At 46.2% G+C, this 13,583-nt stretch overlaps 1 protein-coding gene across 2 annotated transcripts in view; it reads left to right on the forward strand.

The window, feature by feature from the left end:
* The first annotated feature begins 8,985 nt into the window (after positions 1-8,985).
* LOC141157349 (platelet glycoprotein IX-like) overlaps positions 8,986-13,583 on the forward strand; it is a 45,631-nt gene continuing 41,033 nt past the window's right edge. The window contains exon 1 of one of the 2 annotated variants that reach the window (XM_073644480.1): positions 8,986-9,149. The gene's annotated coding sequence lies outside the window, so the exon portion shown is untranslated. The remainder of the gene's footprint in view (positions 9,150-13,583) is intronic. The other variant, XM_073644478.1, reaches the window with a different exon arrangement.

Genomic DNA, 13,583 nt, shown 5'->3' on the forward strand with positions numbered 1-13,583 from the left:
TACCTTAAAGAAGCACTTGCATCAAAATTTTTATCCTCTTAATACATTGCAGTCATCATATTATATAGCACTGTGTACTTACAATTGTTCATTTTGCCTTTCTACCCAGTTAATTCTTCTCTTTTCCATTAGTTTTTTGACATCATGTGATTAAAAACTGACTAGCTGAATGCTTCTAAGCTCTATGTAGAAACAGGAAGTGTCTTTTCCCTGCATGACTCATCATTAGAACTACAATCCTACAAAGTCCCTGGCATGGGAGGAGGGAGCAGCTGGGTCAGGAGTTGAAGAGGGGAATGATAAATGCAGGGAAAAGAGACTTCCTGTTTATATATGGAGCAGGGAAAAGAGAATAAATAACTAGGTAGAAAGGCAAAATGAGCAATTGTACGTACAAAGTGCTATATAATATGATGACTGCAATATATTAAGAGGATAAAAATTTTGATGGAAGTGCTTCTTTAAAAGGAGTGGTATATATGCTCAAACTCAGTTCAAATAAGAAATATAGGAAACCGCCATTAATTTGCTGTCTGGTCATTATCTGCGCCCTCAGCCCTGCATTGCACCGCACCAACAAACATCTACCTCATAAAACCCCTATATCCTGCCCTGGAGCTAAGCTCTGCACGTGGAGAGCTGAACAAACTCTGCTGCGTCACCATCCGCTCCAGAGGATCTGTACTGCAGCGGCAGCTCCATATAGCCGCATACCACAGGTGGCGTCATAAATATTATTCTCTAAAACTTTATTCCCCTTTTACTTTTCCTTTAAATTGACCGCCCTGGGTCACGGACCGGGTCACTGCCACCGTGACATCCCCAGCACCGACTGGCCCGGCTACTGAGTACCCCACGGCCCAGGGGGCGCGTCACACCAATATGGCTTCCTTTACAAGTTTTTTATAAAGTTAATAGAATTTTTAGAGACTTAATATGGAAAAAAAAAGTGCCAAGGATAAAACGTGAGACCCTGCAGAGACCGAAGGGGGATGGAGGACTTGCGGTTCCTGACCCACTGGTGTATTATCTTTCCTCACAATTACAGCATTTGAGGGGGTGTGAGAGCCCGGAACTCCTATCCTCATCGGCTAGAATGATTAGGCATGTACTAGGAGAAAGCAACCTACTGGAGGCTCTGGAAGGAGGAAGATTAAGGAATTACGAGCTAGTGGGAGGAACAATCAGAGGTATTCATAAAATATGGTCTAAAGTTAAAAATATGATGGGCATGGTGGGATATTCAAAATACTCACCCATATGGAATAATTCTAACTATCCAGAATTCGATAGACTGGAAGGATTTGGTCAATGGCAAAGACTGGGACTTTATAAGATCGTACAATTAGTCAAGGATGGTAGGTTTAAGTCTTTCCAGGAGTTCCAGAATGAGATTGGGGTCTCCAACAAAGGATTTTATAAATACCTGCAGTTGAGGCACTCCTTCATGACACAAAATGATCGGGAGCCTATTATTCAAAGTAGAGGAACAGCTTTCTTGGATACAGTGGTGGGGAAGGGGTCAACGAGAGGGGTAATCTCGCTCCATTATAAATGTCTAATGGAACAGGTTCTAAAAAAATGAGGTAGTAATCTTAAAACTAAGAGGGAGCAAGACCTGGGCCCAATAGAGGAAGACACATGGGAAGATATTTTATATATATAATACACCTTTGCGCTTACACAATTTTGGTTACAAAAACGACTCAAACTGTTATAGGTGTGGTAATCCTGATGCAGATCTACGTCATGTAATGTGGAACTGCCCTAAAGTTAGGGGATTCTGGAGAGAGATTCTAGATCTTGTGTCCAAGGTGTTTGAATGTGAGATTCCCCATGATCCTATTGTGTGTCTATTGGGATATGTAAATGGCTTACCCAGGGGTGGATTAAGAATAGCAAGGGCCCCGGGCAGTTTAGAAGGTTTGCCCCCCCACACACACACACACACACACACACACACAGACACACCTGATGTATCACGTGACATGTCACATGATCCCCTGTGATAGATCACGTGATAGGTCACGTGAAATTAATTTGGCACAATATTAATTATAATAATTTTTTTTAGGCTGTGTGCCTACTATGCGTTTTTAAGCATTTCCGCAGCTGCAATTCCGCTTCAGAAACACTTTAAAAACGCTTGGTAGAAGGTCTGCCATGTTCCCCAATGATAATCCGCATGTGCTGTGCACATGCTGCGGAAATTTCCGCTGCGGATTATCATTGCGGAAAAATCCGCAGCACTGCCAATTATTTTGCGGAAGCTGTGGCGCTTTCGCCGTCATTGACTTGCATTGGAACACATGGAATCCGCATCACTGCATCTGTACATGCGGATAACATGCGGTTTAATGTGCGGATGGTACCCGGGTTTGGAGAAGAGGAGACTCTCCTCCGGACCCGGGTACCAAAGAACCTGTAAAAAAAAGAATAAAATGAAAAAGAAATATTATACTTACCTTCTGATGGCCCCCGATGTCTTTATCCGATGCGTCCTGGCTTGCCGGCAGCTCGGGATGGTCTGAAAAGGACCTGCCGTGACGTCATTTAGTCATGTCGCTGACGTCGACAGGCCATCAGAAGGTAAGTATATATTTTTTATTTTTTACCATTCTTTTACGGTCACATAATATAAATCCATGCCGGTTGCATGGATTTATATAGTGTGACCAAGTTGTCAAGCACTTTTCAAGTGATGCTAAAATCGCTTGGAAAGCGCTTGTCAACCCGCATGCGGAAATGTATGTGAAGAACGCTTCACTTCCGCTTGTCCCTGTCAGGAAAAACACATGTACAATCCGCATGTACAATCCGCATGTACAATCCGCATGCGTTTTTTTCTGCCAGGGAGATGCAGAAACACTCAAAAAAAAATCCAGAGCATTTCTGCATCGTGGGCACATAGCCTTATGTAACATACCTGGCGGCGTCCTTGCATGGTGGTCCATCTCCCACTGTGCAAGAGCGCGCACTTGATCTCCAGTCCAGAATGTCTCTCTGGCTTCCCTCCATGCTGTCTGTTTGTGTCTGCTTCTGCTGCTTAAGGGCGGCGCCCGATCACTTCCTGCTTTTTGTACCTGCTGTGGGTCACACCCCTTGTGCGTCCTCAGCCTATTGCTGTCTGTCACCTGGTATATAGCTCAGCTGCTCCCATCTATCCCTGCCTGAGCATAGTGTTTCTTTCAGTGTGTGCTTGCACTCTGAAGGTGCCAGGTCCCGTTCTTTGTCTCCTGCTTTGCGGTATCTGTTCCCGTGTCTGAACTGAGTCCTGTCTGTCTCCTGCCTTGCGGTTTCAGTTCCTGTGTCTGAACTGAGTCCTGTCTATGTCTCCTGCCTTGCGGTATCAGTTCCCGTGTCTGAACTGAGTCCTGTCTGTGTTCTCTTGTCTGCCTATCCTGGAGGCTGTATTTCCAGGCCTGTCTGAACACGCTCCTAGCCTGTTCCTCCCGCCTTCTAGGGGCCGATTATCTAGACCCGCTCCGGTATCTTGTCTGTCCTGTCTGAACACGCTCCTAGCCTGTTCCTCCCGCCTTCTAGGGGCCGATTACCTAGACCCGCTCCGGTATCTTGTCTGTCCTGTCTGAACACGCTCCTTGCCTGTTCATCCTGCCTCTCTGGGGGCCGTATTCCCAGACCCGCTCCTGTATTCCGCAGCAGTGTCGGTCTCCTCCATACACTCAGTTCCAGTCTGAACTCTCTCCTATCCTTTACCTGTTTTGCCTCTATGTCCGTTCCCTTCCTTTTTCTGCAGAGTCTGAACTCGTACCTAACTCCTGCTTGTTGTCTCTGTACTCCCGTTTGTGAGTTTGTGGTCCACTCGTTACTTCACTGCAAGTACCCTGTGGGTATCTGGCTCTGCCTTTCCCTTCCTGTCTGTTCCGTGTGAACAGAGCCCTGTCCCCCCTGCTCAGCCTTGCCTGCTCTGACTCCTTTGCTCACCGCTCCGGCGGTTCTAGCCTGCTCTGACTCCTTTGCTTACCGCTCCGGCGGTTCTAGCCTGCTCTGACTCCTTTGCTCGCTGCTCCGGCAGCCTTGCTCCGCTCTGACCCTTTTGCTCACTGCTCCGGCAGTCTCGCTCCGCTCTTATCCTTTTGCTCACTGCTCCGGCAGTCTTGCTCCACTCTTGCTCACCGCTCCAGGCGGTCTCGTCTTGCTCCACTCTTGCTCACTGCTCCGGCAGTCTCGCTCAGCTCTGACCCTTTGCTCACCGCTCCTGGCGGCCTTGTCCTGCTCTACTCTTGCTCACCGCTCCAGGCGGCCTTGTCCTGCCCTGTTCTCGCTCACCTCTCTGGGCGGCCTCACTCTGCTGTGTTTGTCCGCCACATCTGTGGTTCTGTTCCTGAGTCCCAGTGTGTACTGGGTCCTATCCCGCCAGTGTCCCTACCTGCTAGTGCCTCCCTGTCTGCACTCTAGCTGTGCTTGCCTGTACCCCTCTGCCTGTATTGTTCCTGAGTCCCAGTGTGTACTGGGTCCTATCCCGCCTGTGTTCCTACCTGCTAGTGCCTCCCTGTCTGCACTCTAGCTGTGCTTGCCTGTACCCCCCTGCCTGCATACCCGCCTGCCTGCATACCAGTTGTGCCTGCCTATACCCACCAGTCTGTGTGCCAGCCTACCAGTCTGTTCCTGTATTCCCCTGTGTGGGTCAACAGCCGTGTCCGGGGTCTGTCCTGGAGTAGCACCTGGTCTCTCTGCTCGGTTCCTCCTTGGTGCACTGGCGTCGTATGCCGTCGTGCCACCTTGGTCGGATCGGGCAGATACTTAGTTACGCCCCTCCAGGCACTCTCCGGTTCATGGCACAGTGGAATCACTACCTAAACACGCACACGCCAGTCAGTCCGGGCGTGTGCATAACACCTTACATTAATTGTATGACTCAATATTGAGCACACGTAGCCATTTATACACAGCAGGAGGCCGCACGTAGCCATCTATACACAGCTGTAGGCTGCACTTAGCCATCTATACACAACAGGAGGCCGCACGTAGCCATCTATGCACAGCCGGAGGCCGCACGTAGCCATCTATGCACAGCAGGAGGCCGCACGTAGCCATCTATAGACAGCGGGAGGCCGCACGGCGCCATCTATACACAGCGGGAGGCCGCACATAGCCATTTATACACAGCGGGAGGCTGCACGGAGCCATTTATACACAGCAGGAGGCCGCACGTAGCCATCTATACGCAGCAGGAGGCCGCACGTAGCCATCTATACACAGCGGGAGGCCACATGGTGCCATCTATACACAGCGGGAGGCCGCACGTACCCATCTATACACAGTGGGAGGCCGCAAGTAGCCATCTATACACAGCGGAAGGCCGCACGGAGCCATCTATACACAGCAGGAGGCCGCACGGCGCCATCTATACACAGCGGGAGGCCGCACGGAGCCATCTATACACAGCAAGAGGCCGCACGGCGCCATCTATACACAGCAGGAGGCAGCACAGCGGCATCTATACACAGCGGGAGGCCGCACATAGCCATCTATACACAGCAGGAGGCCGCACATAGCCATCTATACACAGCGGGAGGCCGCACGGCGCCATCTATACACAGCAGGAGGCCGCACGGCACCATCTATACACAGCAGGAGGTCACACGGCGCCATCTATACACAGCAGGAGGCCACACGGCGCCATCTATACACAGCAGGAGGCCACACGGCGCCATCTATACACAGCAGGAGCCCGCACGGCGCCATCTATACACAGCAGGAGGCCACACATAGCCATCTATACACAGCAGGAGGCCGCACATAGCCATCTATATACAGCAGGAGGCCGCACATAGCCATCTATACACAGCAGGAGGCCGCATGGAGCCATCTATACACAGCAGGAGGCCGCACATAGCCATCTATATACAGCGGGAGGCCGCACATAGCCATCTATACACAGCAGGAGGCCGCACGGCGCCATCTATACACAGTGGGAGGCCGCACGGCACCATCTATACACAGCAGGAGGCCGCACGGCGCCATCTATACACAGCAGATGGCCGTACGGCGCCATCTATACACAGCAGGAGGCCGCACGTCGCCATTTATACACAGCAGGAGGCTGCACGGCGCCATCTATACACAGCGGGAGGCCGCAAGGCGCCATCTATACACAGCGGGAGGCCGCACGCAGTCACGCACGCAGTCACGCATGCAGTCACGCACACACAAATATATACAGACATATACATACACGCATAAACACATTTGCAACCCGCATGCGGAAATGCATGTGAAAAACGCTTCACATCCGCAAGTCCCTAGCAGGAAAAACGCATGTACAATACGCATGTACAATCTGCATGCGTTTTTTCTGCCAGGGAGATGCAGAAACACTCAAAAAAAATCCGGAGCATTTCTGCATTGTGTGCACATAGCCTTATATTAATTGTATGACTCAATATTGAGCACACGTAGCCATCTATACACAGCAGGAGGCCGCACGTAGCCATCTATACACAGCAGGAGGCTGCACGTAGCCATCTATACACAGCAGGAGGCCGCACGTAGCCATCTATACACAGCAGGAGGCCGCACGGCGCCATCTATACACAGCAGGAGGCCGCACGTAGCCATCTATGCGCACCGGGAGCCCGCACGGTGCCATCTATACACAGCGGGAGGCCGCACGGCGCCATCTATACACAGCAGGAGGCTGCACTGCGCCATCTATACACAGCAGGTGGCCGCACGGCACCATCTATACACAGCAGGAGGCCACACGGCGCCATCTATACACAGCAGGAGGCCGCATGGCGCCATCTATATACAGCAGGAGGCCGCATGCAGCCATCTATACACAGCAGGAGGCCGCACGTAGCCATCTATACACAGTGGGGTGCCGCACGGCGCCATCTATACACAGCAGGAGGCCACACGGCGCCATCTATACACAGCAGGCGGCCGTACGGCACCATCTATACACAGCAGGAGGCCGCACGGCGCCATCTATACACAGCAGGAGGCCGCACAGCGCCATCTATACACAGCTGGAGGCCGCACAGCGCCATCTATACACAGCGGGAGGCCGCACAGTGCCCCCCCCAGAGACAGCGGGAGGCCGCACAGCACCATCTATACTCAGCAGGAGGCCGCACGCAGTCACGCACACACACAAACATATACAGACATATACATACACGCATAAACACATTTGAAACACAAAAATACATATAAACAGACATCACACAATGATATCTGCCTGTACACACACACACACATACATACACACACACACTCACTCACACACACACAGACACACACACAGACACACACACACTCACCATCTCCCGGCTCGGCTCCAGTCCTCCTGCTCTTTTCCGGTGCAGCACTGCAGGCCGGGTGCGCACTGCGTGACATCACAGCTAGGAGACACGGCCGCGCACATTGCCGTGTCTCCTAGCAGTGACGCGGCCGGGCCAGCACAGGGAAGTTAACTGCTGCAGTGTTGGCCCGGCCGAAGAAGAAGCAGCGGCCATGCACTGCTGCTGGGGGAGCGGTCCGGGGGCCCCCCTATCACTGTCTGCCGGTATGTGCCGCGGCACCGCACATATAATGAGGGCAATCTGGCTATAGACACCCGGGAGCCCCGGGCACCCTGGAGGTTCGGGGCCCCGGGCGGTAGCCCAGATTGCCCTCATTATAATCTGCCTATGGGCTTACCAACTGAAGAGGCCCATCAGATAGCTATCCTCCATCTACTATACCAGGCCAGGAAGCTGATAGCTTCGCACTGGAAAGACAATGAACCTCCAAACATAAAAGAATATATCCCTAAAATCAACAATATACTTAAGCCCCCGTCACACTAAGCGAGATCGCTAGCGTTTGACACGTAGCAGCGACCAGGCCCCTGCTGTGAGATCGCTGGTCGTGTCGAAATAGCCTGGACCATTTTTTGATCGTTGAGGTCCCGCTGGGTAGCATGCATCGGTGTGTTTGACACCTTACCAACGACCTCGTTGGCGACTCAGAACTGAGACACATAGGTGTGCATTTGCGTTGCATCGTTATACAGGTCGCTACGGGTCGTCATATCATTGCTGCGTCGTTGGGAAGATCTGACTGTTTGACATCTCACCAGTGACCACATAGCGACGCAGCAACGATCCCTGACAGGTCGTATCATTGTCGGGATCGCTGTAGTGTCGCTAAGTGTGACTGTACCTTTAGACTAGAGAGATATGTATACCAGAGAAGGGGAACCCTCTTAAATTTGAAAAATTGTGGGCACCTTGGTTGGATTCTCCCGGCCTGGCCCCTATGACATTAACATGGTCAAGAATGTTAGCGACTGCATTGATTAGATAAATGAGTTTTGATTGTAATATAAATGTAATGACTCCAGCTAATTGATAATTAGCAGATTGATAACAAGTAGCTAAATGAACTGTGCATGTTAATAAATAAGGGAGAGATAGAAAGTGACCAACACATCTGATACGTAATAAAATAAATCCTTTTATTGCATGAGAAACATGTTTTACAATGTGAAGAAATTGGCAATGTCTATAAACTGTTTCTCCCCTTTAAGGTCGAAAGAGCCGGCTGGAAGGGGTGAGAGTTGGGCGGAAATTTGAAAGGATGTGATTGTCAACTTACCTGTTCATGTTGAAAATGTTTAAATAAAAAATAGTTGATTTAAAAAAAGTACAGACCTTGAAGCAGTTTGGATTTCTGCCATGCAATTTGGTTGGATTTTTCCAACGTTTTAAAACTTCTGGTTGCTTTGTACTTTTTATTTTTGAAAGTCAAAACCAGCAGTGGACCTACAACACAGAAGGGGTGCAAAATTTAAGTTATAGTTTCGATTCTGTTTATTTTCCATTGCTGGATCACAAAATCTGCTGTGTAATGCTGATTAAAGTATCGGCGTGTGAAAGTGACTTTACAGAAGTCTGGTTGAGAAAGAGTTAAGGTGATTATGCAAAAACATGTTTTTTTTTCTTCCTTTCTTCAAACTTATTGGACATAAGATCATCGGGCTGGGCATATGCATTTGTTTGTGCGTGTTTGCTTCTGTGTTTCAGTATTGATATAACTTTCACTAACATGCCAGCTTTAGAATGGCTTGCAGTAAAATGAACGAATTCCCCGTGGACTACCTACGCTAACTTCATTGCTGTTTGGACTCATCAACTGAGGTGGGAACTTTTTCTTTTCTAGACTATACCTTAACTTGAGGAAAGGCTTTGGCTTAAGGCTTTGGTGCCAGGACTATTGTCCCGGCACAAAAGGGAAGAACATGTATAAATAATACAAAATAACAAATATTATGAAAAAATATCTAAAATCGCTGTTGATGAAGTCCAGACAACATAGGATACGATAAAAAATAAATGTACTTAATAAAAGTAGGCTGCACCTTTCTGCATCATATCTACGCCTTCCTCAGACCAGCACAGTATAAGCTGGTGCGATGCAAAACTCCATGACCTACTTTTATGGAATAAAGTTATTTCTGACATTATCCAGTGTTGTCTGGACTGTTTCAGCAGCACTTGCAGATTCCTTATATTATTTTATTTTTTACAATATGTACATATTGGCTGACCGCAGGTTTGCCAATCAATCCGGATTACGGGGACAGGAGAAGCTGACACTCTTCACTTTGGATAGTGTTGTTCTTATCAGTTTCATAGCAAATGGAAGATTTTCCATCTGATTCTTGATTAAAATATTTCAAAAACTTTTATTCCATATGGTAAAAATAGACACTCACAATAAATCCAAGTATGATGTAGTTTCCTACACGTGTCAGACTTCAAAAAAGTCCTTAATCATGGACCTTTTTTTAAGTCTGAAACATGTAGGAAACTACATCACGCTTGGATTTATCATGAGAACCAATTTTTACGATATGGAATAAAAGTTTTTGCAATATTTTAATCAAGAGTCAGCTGGAAAGTCTTTTATTTCTTATCCAGTCTTTGGCCACAAGGGGCATTCCTTTGCTGAGAATCAACCTCAATCAAGGTGAGCTGGACTACACCAGTTTGCACCTATCAGTTTCAAATCCATACAAGGTGATCATACTCCCTTACGTCTAGTTCTTCATATCTCTGCGCTAAGGAACATCCTGTTGTTTTAATCTTTTTATTGAAACTTCCCTACGGTGCAGTCACATATCCGTGATTCGCATCCATGTTTGGTCAAGGCCGACTGCGAATCTCCTGACTAGAGATGAGCGTTGTTCTACTCGAACTGTTCGCCAATCTCAAATTCGAGCTGTTTTGGACGGTGTTCGAGCCGTTCGGCGAACACGAACGATTTGAGAAAAATTCGGCTGTTCGAGGTTATGTTCGATAACTGTTCGTGCACCAAAATCATAACTGGATTTTTTCTCAGTAATCATGAAAATTAATGTTAATACGCAGTTTGAGTGTACAGCGGGGTGGGGGGAGGGGCAGGGGATGGATCTCTGCAGGAATAATGAAGATCTCTTTTTTTTTTCTTTCCCGCATTTACAGTGGGGAGGTGCAATCTGTCAGCCTATCAGCAGCGCACACACGGAGCGAAGTGCTTTTTTTCACACAAGCAAGGGCATGTGTCATTGGCAGTGTATGTCACATGTCCTTGCCCTATAAGACCAAGCCATTTTCCCCGTCGCCACCATTTTCTCACTGCTGCAGCTGCGTGTTAGACGGCACCGCTGTTGCTGTGTGCGCTATACCTTGTTAATTTCAAGCCAATTTTCGCACAAATCTACAGATAGCTTGGGAGTAGGGAATAGTTGTGATTGCAGTCCTTTTAAGGACTAGGTTACAGCATTTCCTACGACTTTTATCAGGCAGGTCTGTGCTCTTAAATAGATAGATTGTGGGAGTAAAGACTAATTGTAATTGGAGTCCTTTTCAGGACTAGGTTACATCAGTTCCTATCAGTTTTTGCCAGGCAGGTCTGTGCCAGTGCTGTTCAAGTTTTTTTCACAGCATTTGGCTGAATCTAGCAAAGCTAATCCTTTTTGGCCTATTGCAGAGTGTGTTAGTCAGTGGAGTAGCCTATCTGTGTTGCAAGATATACCACCTGTGTATAGAATACCAATTTTTTTACTGCACCTAGTGAAGTAAAATCTTTTGGGCATAGCATCATTCTATTAGTCCATCTATACTGACCTCCATCAGGTTGCAAATTGAATATAATTTTTTTCTGCATCCAGCTCTGAAAAAATATTTGGCCTTCTAGCAGTGTGTGGGACTTTCTCTATTAGTCCATCTATACTGACCTCCATCAGGTTGCAAACTGAATATATTTTTTTCTGCATCTACCTCTGAAAAAATATTGGGCTTGTAGCTGTGTGTGGAACTTGTTCTAATAATCCATCTATACAGACCTCCATCAGGTTGCAAACTGAATATAATTTTTTTCTGCATCTACCTCTGAAAAAATATTTGGGCTTCTAGCTGTGTGTGGGACTGGTTCTATTAATCCATCTATACTGACCTCCATCAGGTTGCAAATTGAATATAATTTTTTTCTGCATCTAGCGCTGAAAAAATATTGGGCTTCTAGCTGTGTGTGGGACTTGTTCTATTAATCCATCTATACAGACCTCCATCAGGTTGCAAACTGAATATAATTTTTTTTCTGCATCTAGCTCTGAAAAAATATTTGGCCTTCTAGCAGTGTGTGGGACTTTCTCTATTAGTCCATCTATACTGACCTCCATCAGGTTGCAAATTAAAAATATTTTTTATCTGCATCTAGCTCTGAAAAAATATTTGGGCTTCTAGCTGTGTGTGGGACTTGTTCTATTACTCCATCTATACTGACCTCCATCAGGTTGCAAATTGAATATAATTTTTTCTGCATCTAGCTCTGAAAAAATATTGGGCTTCTAGCTGTGTGTGGAACTTGTTGTATTAGTCCATCTATACTGACCTCCATCAGGTTGCAAACTGAATATATTTTTTTCTGCATCTACCTCTGAAAAAATATTGGGCTTCTAGCTGTGTGTGGGACTTGTTCTATTAATCCATCTATACAGACCTCCATCAGGTTGCAAACTGAATATAATTTTTTTCTGCATCTAGCTCTGAAAAAATATTTGGCCTTCTAGCAGTGTGTGGGACTTTCTCTATTAGTCCATCTATACTGACCTCCATCAGGTTGCAAATTAAAAATAATTTTTATCTGCATCTAGCTCTGAAAAAATATTTGGGCTTCTAGCTGTGTGTGGGACTTGTTCTATTACTCCATCTATACTGACCTCCATCAGGTTGCAAATTGAATATAATTGTTTTCTGCATCTAGCTCTGAAAAAATATTGGGCTTCTAGCTGTGTGTGGGACTTGTTGTATTAGTCCATCTATACTGACCTCCATCAGGTTGCAAACTGAATATATTTTTTTCTGCATCTACCTCTGAAAAAATATTTGGGCTTCTAGCTGTGTGTGGGACTTGTTCTATTAATCCATCTATACAGACCTCCATCAGGTTGCAAACTGAATATAATTTTTTTCTGCATCTACCTCTGAAAAAATATTTGGGCTTCTAGCTGTGTGTGGGACTTGTTCTATTACTCCATCTATACTGACCTCCATCAGGTTGCAAACTGAATATAATTTTTTTCTGCATCTACCTCTGAAAAAATATTTGGGCTTCTAGCTGTGTGTGGGACTTGTTCTAATACTCCATCTATACTGACCTCCATCAGGTTGCAAATTGAATATAATTTTTTTATGCATCTAGCTCTGAAAAAATATTGGGCTTCTAGCTGTGTGTGGGACTTGTTGTATTAGTCCATCTATACTGACCTCCATCAGGTTGCAAACTGAATATATTTTTTTCTGCATCTAGCTCTGAAAAAATATTGGGCTTCTAGCTGTGTGTGGGACTTGTTCTATTAATCCATCTATACAGACCTCCATCAGGTTGCAAACTGAATATAATTTTTTTCTGCATCTAGCTCTGAAAAAATATTTGGCCTTCTAGCAGTGTGTGGGACTTTCTCTATTAGTCCATCTATACTGACCTCCATCAGGTTGCAAATTAAAAATAATTTTTATCTGCATCTAGCTCTGAAAAAATATTTGGGCTTCTAGCTGTGTGTGGGACTTGTTCTATTACTCCATCTATACTGACCTCCATCAGGTTGCAAATTGAATATAATTTTTTTCTGCATCTAGCTCTGAAAAAATATTGGGCTTCTAGCTGTGTGTGGGACTTGTTGTATTAGTCCATCTATACTGACCTCCATCAGGTTGCAAACTGAATATATTTTTTTATGCATCTACCTCTGAAAAAATATTGGGCTTCTAGCTGTGTGTGGGACTTGTTCTATTAATCCATCTATACTGACCTCCATCAGGTTGCAAACTGAATATAATTTTTTTCTGCATCTAGCTCTGAAAAAATATTTGGCCTTCTAGCAGTGTGTGGGACTTGTTCTATTAGTCCACCTATACTGACCTCCATCAGGTTGCAAATTCAAAATAATTTTTTGTCTGCATCTAGCTCTGAAAAAATATTTGGCCTTCTAGCAGTGTGTGGGACTTTCTCTATTAGTCCATCTATACTGACCTCCATCAGGTTGCAAACTGAATATATTTTTTTCTGCATCTACCTCTGAAAAAATA

The sequence above is a fragment of the Phyllobates terribilis genome, unplaced genomic scaffold (assembly GCF_046119375.1).
Source record: "Phyllobates terribilis strain yellow unplaced genomic scaffold, ASM4611937v1 Scaffold_8__6_contigs__length_399053987, whole genome shotgun sequence".
Lineage (NCBI taxonomy): Eukaryota > Metazoa > Chordata > Amphibia > Anura > Dendrobatidae > Phyllobates > Phyllobates terribilis.